At 42.1% G+C, this 6,154-nt stretch overlaps 1 long non-coding RNA gene across 1 annotated transcript in view; it reads left to right on the forward strand.

Annotated features, from left to right (window-relative positions):
• The window catches only part of LOC116094756, a 27,665-nt gene that overhangs the window by 18,986 nt on the left and 2,525 nt on the right, over positions 1-6,154 (forward strand). Inside the window, exon 2 of the long non-coding RNA XR_004120293.1 lies at positions 982-1,182. This is a non-coding gene — a long non-coding RNA (uncharacterized LOC116094756). The remainder of the gene's footprint in view (positions 1-981; positions 1,183-6,154) is intronic.

The following is a 6,154-nucleotide window of genomic DNA, read 5'->3' on the forward strand; positions in this document are numbered from 1 at the left end:
TTGAAAAGAAAATATCTCATAAAAAATTTACTTTAAAAAACAAAAAAAGAAAGAAACCTCTCTACTCCATCCAGGCAATGGGATCTCCAGAGCTCCATGTGCTCATTCCTGGCTAACAATTGAAAGGATGGTCAGATCTTTCCCATACTGAGTCTTAAATATCTATTGCAGGCAGACCTGTGTCTGACATCTATAGATCTTCTGGAAAATCACACAGAATGTCTTCTTCATCTTGTAAAAGGAAAAGGTGCTAGAAATAATTAGTTTTAATAGACACATTAATATCAATGAGTTTCCTAGGAAAAGATCCTAATCCAGGTTCAATTTGTTATTAGTGTGTGTTAAGAATTGTATGCGAACTGAGTACAGGGTCCCCAGTGAAGGAGTTAGAGAAAGGACCAATGGAGCTGAGGGGTTTGCAGCCCCTTAGGACGAACAACAATATGAACTAAGTAGTACCCTTAGATCTCCCAGGGTCTCAACCACCAACCAAGGACTGCACATGGAGGGGTCTGATTGTTCAGGCAGCATGTGTATAGTAGAGGATTGCAAAATCGATCATCAATAGGAGGAGAGGACCTCGGCCCTGTGAAGGTTCTGTGCCCCAGTGTAGGGGAATGCCAGGGCCAATAAGTGGGAGAGAGCGGGGTGGCAGGCATGGGGAAGTGGGAGCCAACAGGGGTTTGTTCTTGTTGTTTTTGTTTGTTTCTTTGTTTTTTGGAGGGGAAACTGGGAATGGAGAAATTTACATGTAAATAATGAAAATATATATATATATATATAAAAGAATTGTATGCTGCTAAGGCAGAACGGTTAACTGCTAAGGCTCAGCAATTAAGAGTGTGCACTGCTCTCGTAGAGGATCTAAGTTCAGTTCCTACTACCTTGATTGTGGGATATTCTCATTCTCTCTCTCTCTCTCTCTCTCTCTCTCTCTCTCTCTCTCTCTCTCTCTCTTTCTCTCACCACATATGTACACAGACTTTAAAAAGAAGGCAAATCTAGCTAAAATATTTTGAATGAGAAAAAAAAAAAGCCAAAAGCAGCACGGAACCTGAGACATTTTTATCGCACCCTCCACTGTTTCCTCTGAAAAGATGTAAAGAGGTCCTCCGTATCCAAGTTCAGTGGCTGTGTGTTGGAAAATGGCCATCGATCTGGTGGGAACCAGTGATCCTCAAGGTTAGTACACTCTACTCTCTTTTTGATGATGCATGCATAAACTTTGTTATTTTTGTTTCTTTTGATCTACTCTCTCTCTCTCTCTCTCTTTCTCTCTCTCTCTCTCTCTCTCTCTGGTCACTTTAAATGCTATTCTTTAAAATGCCTCCTAGAGAAAAAATAATTACACTAGTTAAAAACACCGAGACACAGCAAGCTCTAAAAATCCACTGGTCAGATTTCACACTTGCCCCTTCCATGACTGTCCCTGGATGTCTTCTGTGTTGATAATTAGGTTTCCAGGGTTTGCTTTCCCATTAATGGCCTTGTACTGTCAAAACCCCCATTGAGAGTGAGATTTATTTAAGAGAGAATTAAAATCCAATGTAGAGACAAAGACCACATTACCCAGTGATAACAGTATTTTGGCAATCGAGTGCCTGGCAAGGATTTAAGAAAATCTTTGCTGTTCAGGCTCGACTTAGGGCTTCCAGATTTCTGTGTTGGTTACAGCTGCTTTCTTCTTACTTTCTGTCTTTGGATTTGAGTGTGGGACTATCTTCTAATCATAATCTCCTGGAGCTCTTTGCTTTTGTATAGTAGGCAGACTTGGGTAGGGAACTTGGAACTATATAGGATGCAGGTAGGAGGAGAGCAGGACATGGAATAGAGGACCTGGAAAGTCAAGAGAAGGGGTCCAGTTTCTCTTCTGGGCATCATTGCAAGGTCTAGAAAAGATGGTTCCTGCCTCTCACCACAGAAAGTGAATGAGATTTAGCTAGGCAAGGGTGGTTGATAGGACATTATAGGTGAAGGAGAGAAGTTATATCTGAAACACATCAATAATGACGAGTAGAGAGTGGCTGTCTCAGGAGACACAGTGGGAGATGACCATGAGGGCCAGGAGGGGCTCAAAGTGAATGCTTGGTACCAAGCATTTGCCCCTTTTCACAATATAATTGCCTTCAGAAATAGCATTTGAGAAATATTAATGCTTCTGGGGGCATTATTTACTTTTATATTTTTGTTCTAAAATACCCTGATGGAAAGAAAGGACTTCTATTTCCTGAAGGTGTATAGTCCATCATGGTGAGGAAGGCATGGCGTTCATACAGGAAATACAGGGGGGATGGAGGAAGGGAAGAGGGAGGTAGGGAAGCAGGTAGGGGGAGAGAGGCCAAGAGATACATAGAGACAGAGAAGAAGAGACAGAGAGGGAGCTAGAGACAGCAGAATATAAAGGTAGAGACAGACAGACAGACAGACAGACACACACACACACACACACACAGAGAGAGAGAGAGAGAGAGAGAGAGAGAGAGAGAGAGAGAGAGAGAGAGAGAGAGAGAGAGAGAGAGAGAGAGAGAATGAGAGAGAGAGAGAGAGAGAGAATGAGAGAGAGAGAGAGAGAGAGAGAGAGAGAGAGAGAGAATGTGTGTTCAGGAATATATGATGTTAGTGACATCCAAAAAGGAGTATCAGAAATGATGGGTATGTTCAGTAGTATTAGATGCTGTGGAGAAGGCATGTTTGTCAATGACAGATGGTGTCCACTGGGTCAAATAATAAGGATCTTCGAATATGTGTCTTAGTTCCTGCCATCATTATTTCTGCCATGGCCTTTTAGTTGGGTTGCCAGCAACTGCGTGATTTTGACTCTGTCCCCTAACACTTCCTGAGCTCTCACTACTCATACAGTTGTCTGCCAGGGACGTGCCTCCTTCATTATCTCCTTTCCCTTTGCAAAGCCCAATCCAACAACACTTCTGACAAAACTATCTCTCACTCACACATATTCCTGTTCCCTTCACTTTGGAGAATTTTTTCTAGTTGATTATTTCAAATAGCATTATGGCCCCTTAAGTTTCTATTTTCTTTTAAAAATTGGTAAATTTCATGTCCATGTGAAGTGCTGCAAGCTTGTAATCACAGCTCTTTGGAGATAGAGGCAGAGGCAGAGGCAGGGGCTGGGGCAGGGGCTGGGACTGGCGCAGGGGCAGGGGCAGGGGCAGGAGGAATGGATTAGTTTGAGATCAGTCTTGTCTTCATGTTGAGTTTCTTTTTAGCCAAATCTGCATATCAGGACTCTGTCTCAAAACAAACAAGCAAGCAAGCAAACAAACAAACAAACAAACCCCAGCCAACTAATCAACCAACAAAGCAAAACAAAATAAAACAAAAAATTAAGAAGCAAATAAAAGAAAACAATACTAAAAAATTTGATTCTCTTTCCTTTTCCCAACTAGTTCTTTTTCAACTTTGATGTCTTTTGTTTGTTTGTTTGTTTTGCGACCCAATGAGTTTGATTAGCGTTGTTCGAAGGAGCATGGGTGAAGGTTATTTACAGAAGCATGGGCCACTGAATAAAGTCTCTGCTTCTTCAGCAACCGTTAATAACATATAGATCCTCAAGGAAGGATGGGACCTCATGAATTCCTCTCTCATGCATGATGGCGTAATGTTGATGGGCTCTGTCTTGTACAGGTCTTGTGTAGATAATACAAGCACCATTCCACAATACTCCACCCCTTTCTCCATTTTTTATATTTCTTCTACTCCCTCTTCTGTACTGTATTATTCTTTGATCCTTGGAGTAAATGGTACCTTTTATATAACTTTAAAGACATTTGCCATCCACTTCCTAATCTTCAGGAGCTAGAGCCTTAGCTGAAGGATAGACCCAAAGTTCTGGTTCTCAACTCTCTCATTAAGATAAATTTTGTCCCACTGGTATGCTGACATTACTCCTAGGAAGGTCCCTTTCCCTCCAGGAGGCCCCACAAACAAGGTTGCTAAATTTTGTCTGATGAAAAGTAGGTCCTTCAGTACTATGGTTATTATTATAGGGAGAAGCTGTAGTTTCTTGGGAATAAGTTCCTTTCTGTCAGGATGAGAACCATAGAGAAAGAGAACCATACTAAGTATCTGAAACAAAGGGGGTTAAACGTGGAAGTGGTCACAAAGACCACAAAGGCATTGAAGATTTCACGGAGCCAAATATATTGTCGTATCTGCAATGAGGACTTTAGAGGAAGGTATTGTCTCTGAGATGAAGGGAACCCAGAACACTTAGAGTAGTCATTAGAACTAGAACATTGGAGGGAGATAGCACATTTGTGTTTCCCAGGTCTTTCTGGTGCTTGGGACCAGACTGGTGTAAAGTATAGCTGGTGCTCAGATCTCCAAGGTGAGTCCTGCTCTCATTTAAGTGCTGAAGAAGAAACTGACCCAGAAGGAACATAGATTGTTTAGGAATGTGGTTTAGACCAATGACCCGTCCTGAGTCCTGCAAGGAGCTGGTGGTTGGCCACGGTTGGTGAAGGAACTTATTTGTGCGAAGCTCAGGAAACACTTCTTCCCAGACCTATTTCTAGCTTTCTGTTTGTGCAGAATTCAACCAGAACCTGGAATCTGTGCTCGCAGTGTCCCAGCCTCAAGATGAAGCAGAGTAGAGTGGGGTGGAAGGCTGGGTGGATACAGGAATGTATCTGCCTATGCCCTTTTTCTTAGGGTTTTATTGCTGTGAAGAAACATCAAACTTCCTAATAGGGCCACTTCCCATGGGCCAAGCATATTCAAACCACCACACCCTCCATTGGAAGGGACTGGAGATCTTGAACTCTTGTCTTCTCAATGCTACTTGCTTATAATTGTTCTTTCCAAAGCCTCCTCAGATATCAAAATGTAAGTGTCAAAGCACTATATTTAACAAGTTCCTATTTGAACTAAGGAGTTTCACTTGTTCGTGTTTGTTTGATTGTTTGAGACAGAATCTCAAACAGACTGGCCTCAACTGTGATGAACTAAAAATGACCTTAAACTGATAGTCCTGCCCCATCTCCTCCCAGAATTATAGGTATGCACCATACGTCCCTGTTTATGAGTTTAGCTTTGTAACATTTGCAATAAAAAACATCTTCAGTTGTCTACTGTCTGTACACCCTTGACAGCCTTCTTAGGAGTCAGTTTTTGGAGATCATCTCTAGGTTTTCCTTCTCTCTTCACTTGTTTTATTTAGAATCTCTTCATATGTTGAGAGAAGTTTTAAGAAGTAGTTCTGGCTGGGCGGTGGTGGTGCACGCCTTTAATCCCAGAACTTGGGAGGTAGAGACAGACAGATTTCTGAGTTCGAGGCCAGCCTGGTCTACAGAGTGAGTTCCAGGACAGCCAAGGCTACACAGAGAAACCCTGTCTCGAAAAAAACAAAAACAAAAACAAAAACAAACAAAAAAAGAAGTTCTGGGACTAAGAGGGACAGGCATTCTTTTATGAGAAACAGGACTATTTTCTGAGAGTGTAAGCACTCTGCACTGTTTCTATGTTTATATTTTCCCATTTTCCCCTTCTATTTTTAGCAGCTTTAGTGGGTTTGGTGGACACATAGCACACAGTTTGACACACATGTACAACCGAGAAACCATTACACGATCAAGATATGGACGTAGCCAATGTTCCTGAGGGCCTACCAACAACACCTTTCTTCCTGTGACTCCATTTCTAGGCAACTGCTAATGTATTTTCTGTCACTAGACGGTCACATAGTAATCCAGACTTAGAGAAAACTGGTTGCCAATCTATGTGTCCACCATCACCCAGGGACAGACTTTCATTCCTATACCTGTAGAGACCAAACACGGCCCATCAGAGTTTGTATATTGAAACTAATTCCCGAAGTGGAAGTATTTAGGGGTGGACGTTTGTGAGGCAGTGAGGTGATAGGTGCTTTTTCTCATGGGTAGGGATAGTTTTAGAGGGACACCTTCCCTTGCCAACTGTAAAGACACTGTGGATCGGGAAGCTGGCCCTCTCCAGACCCAGTCTTCCATTGTCTTGTTCTTCAGAGTGTTAAAAATAATGGTTGCTTACAATCCACCCAGTTAAAGTCTTGCAGTCCAAGTGGGCAAAGACATTACCCCTTTTTTTTTCTTTCTGTGAACCCTGGCTTATACTTGAAAGGGCCATGAGATTTCTAAATGGTTTCCTCCCAAGCTTT

The sequence above is a fragment of the Mastomys coucha genome, unplaced genomic scaffold, assembly GCF_008632895.1.
Source record: "Mastomys coucha isolate ucsf_1 unplaced genomic scaffold, UCSF_Mcou_1 pScaffold17, whole genome shotgun sequence".
In the NCBI taxonomy this organism is placed as follows: Eukaryota; Metazoa; Chordata; class Mammalia; order Rodentia; family Muridae; genus Mastomys; species Mastomys coucha.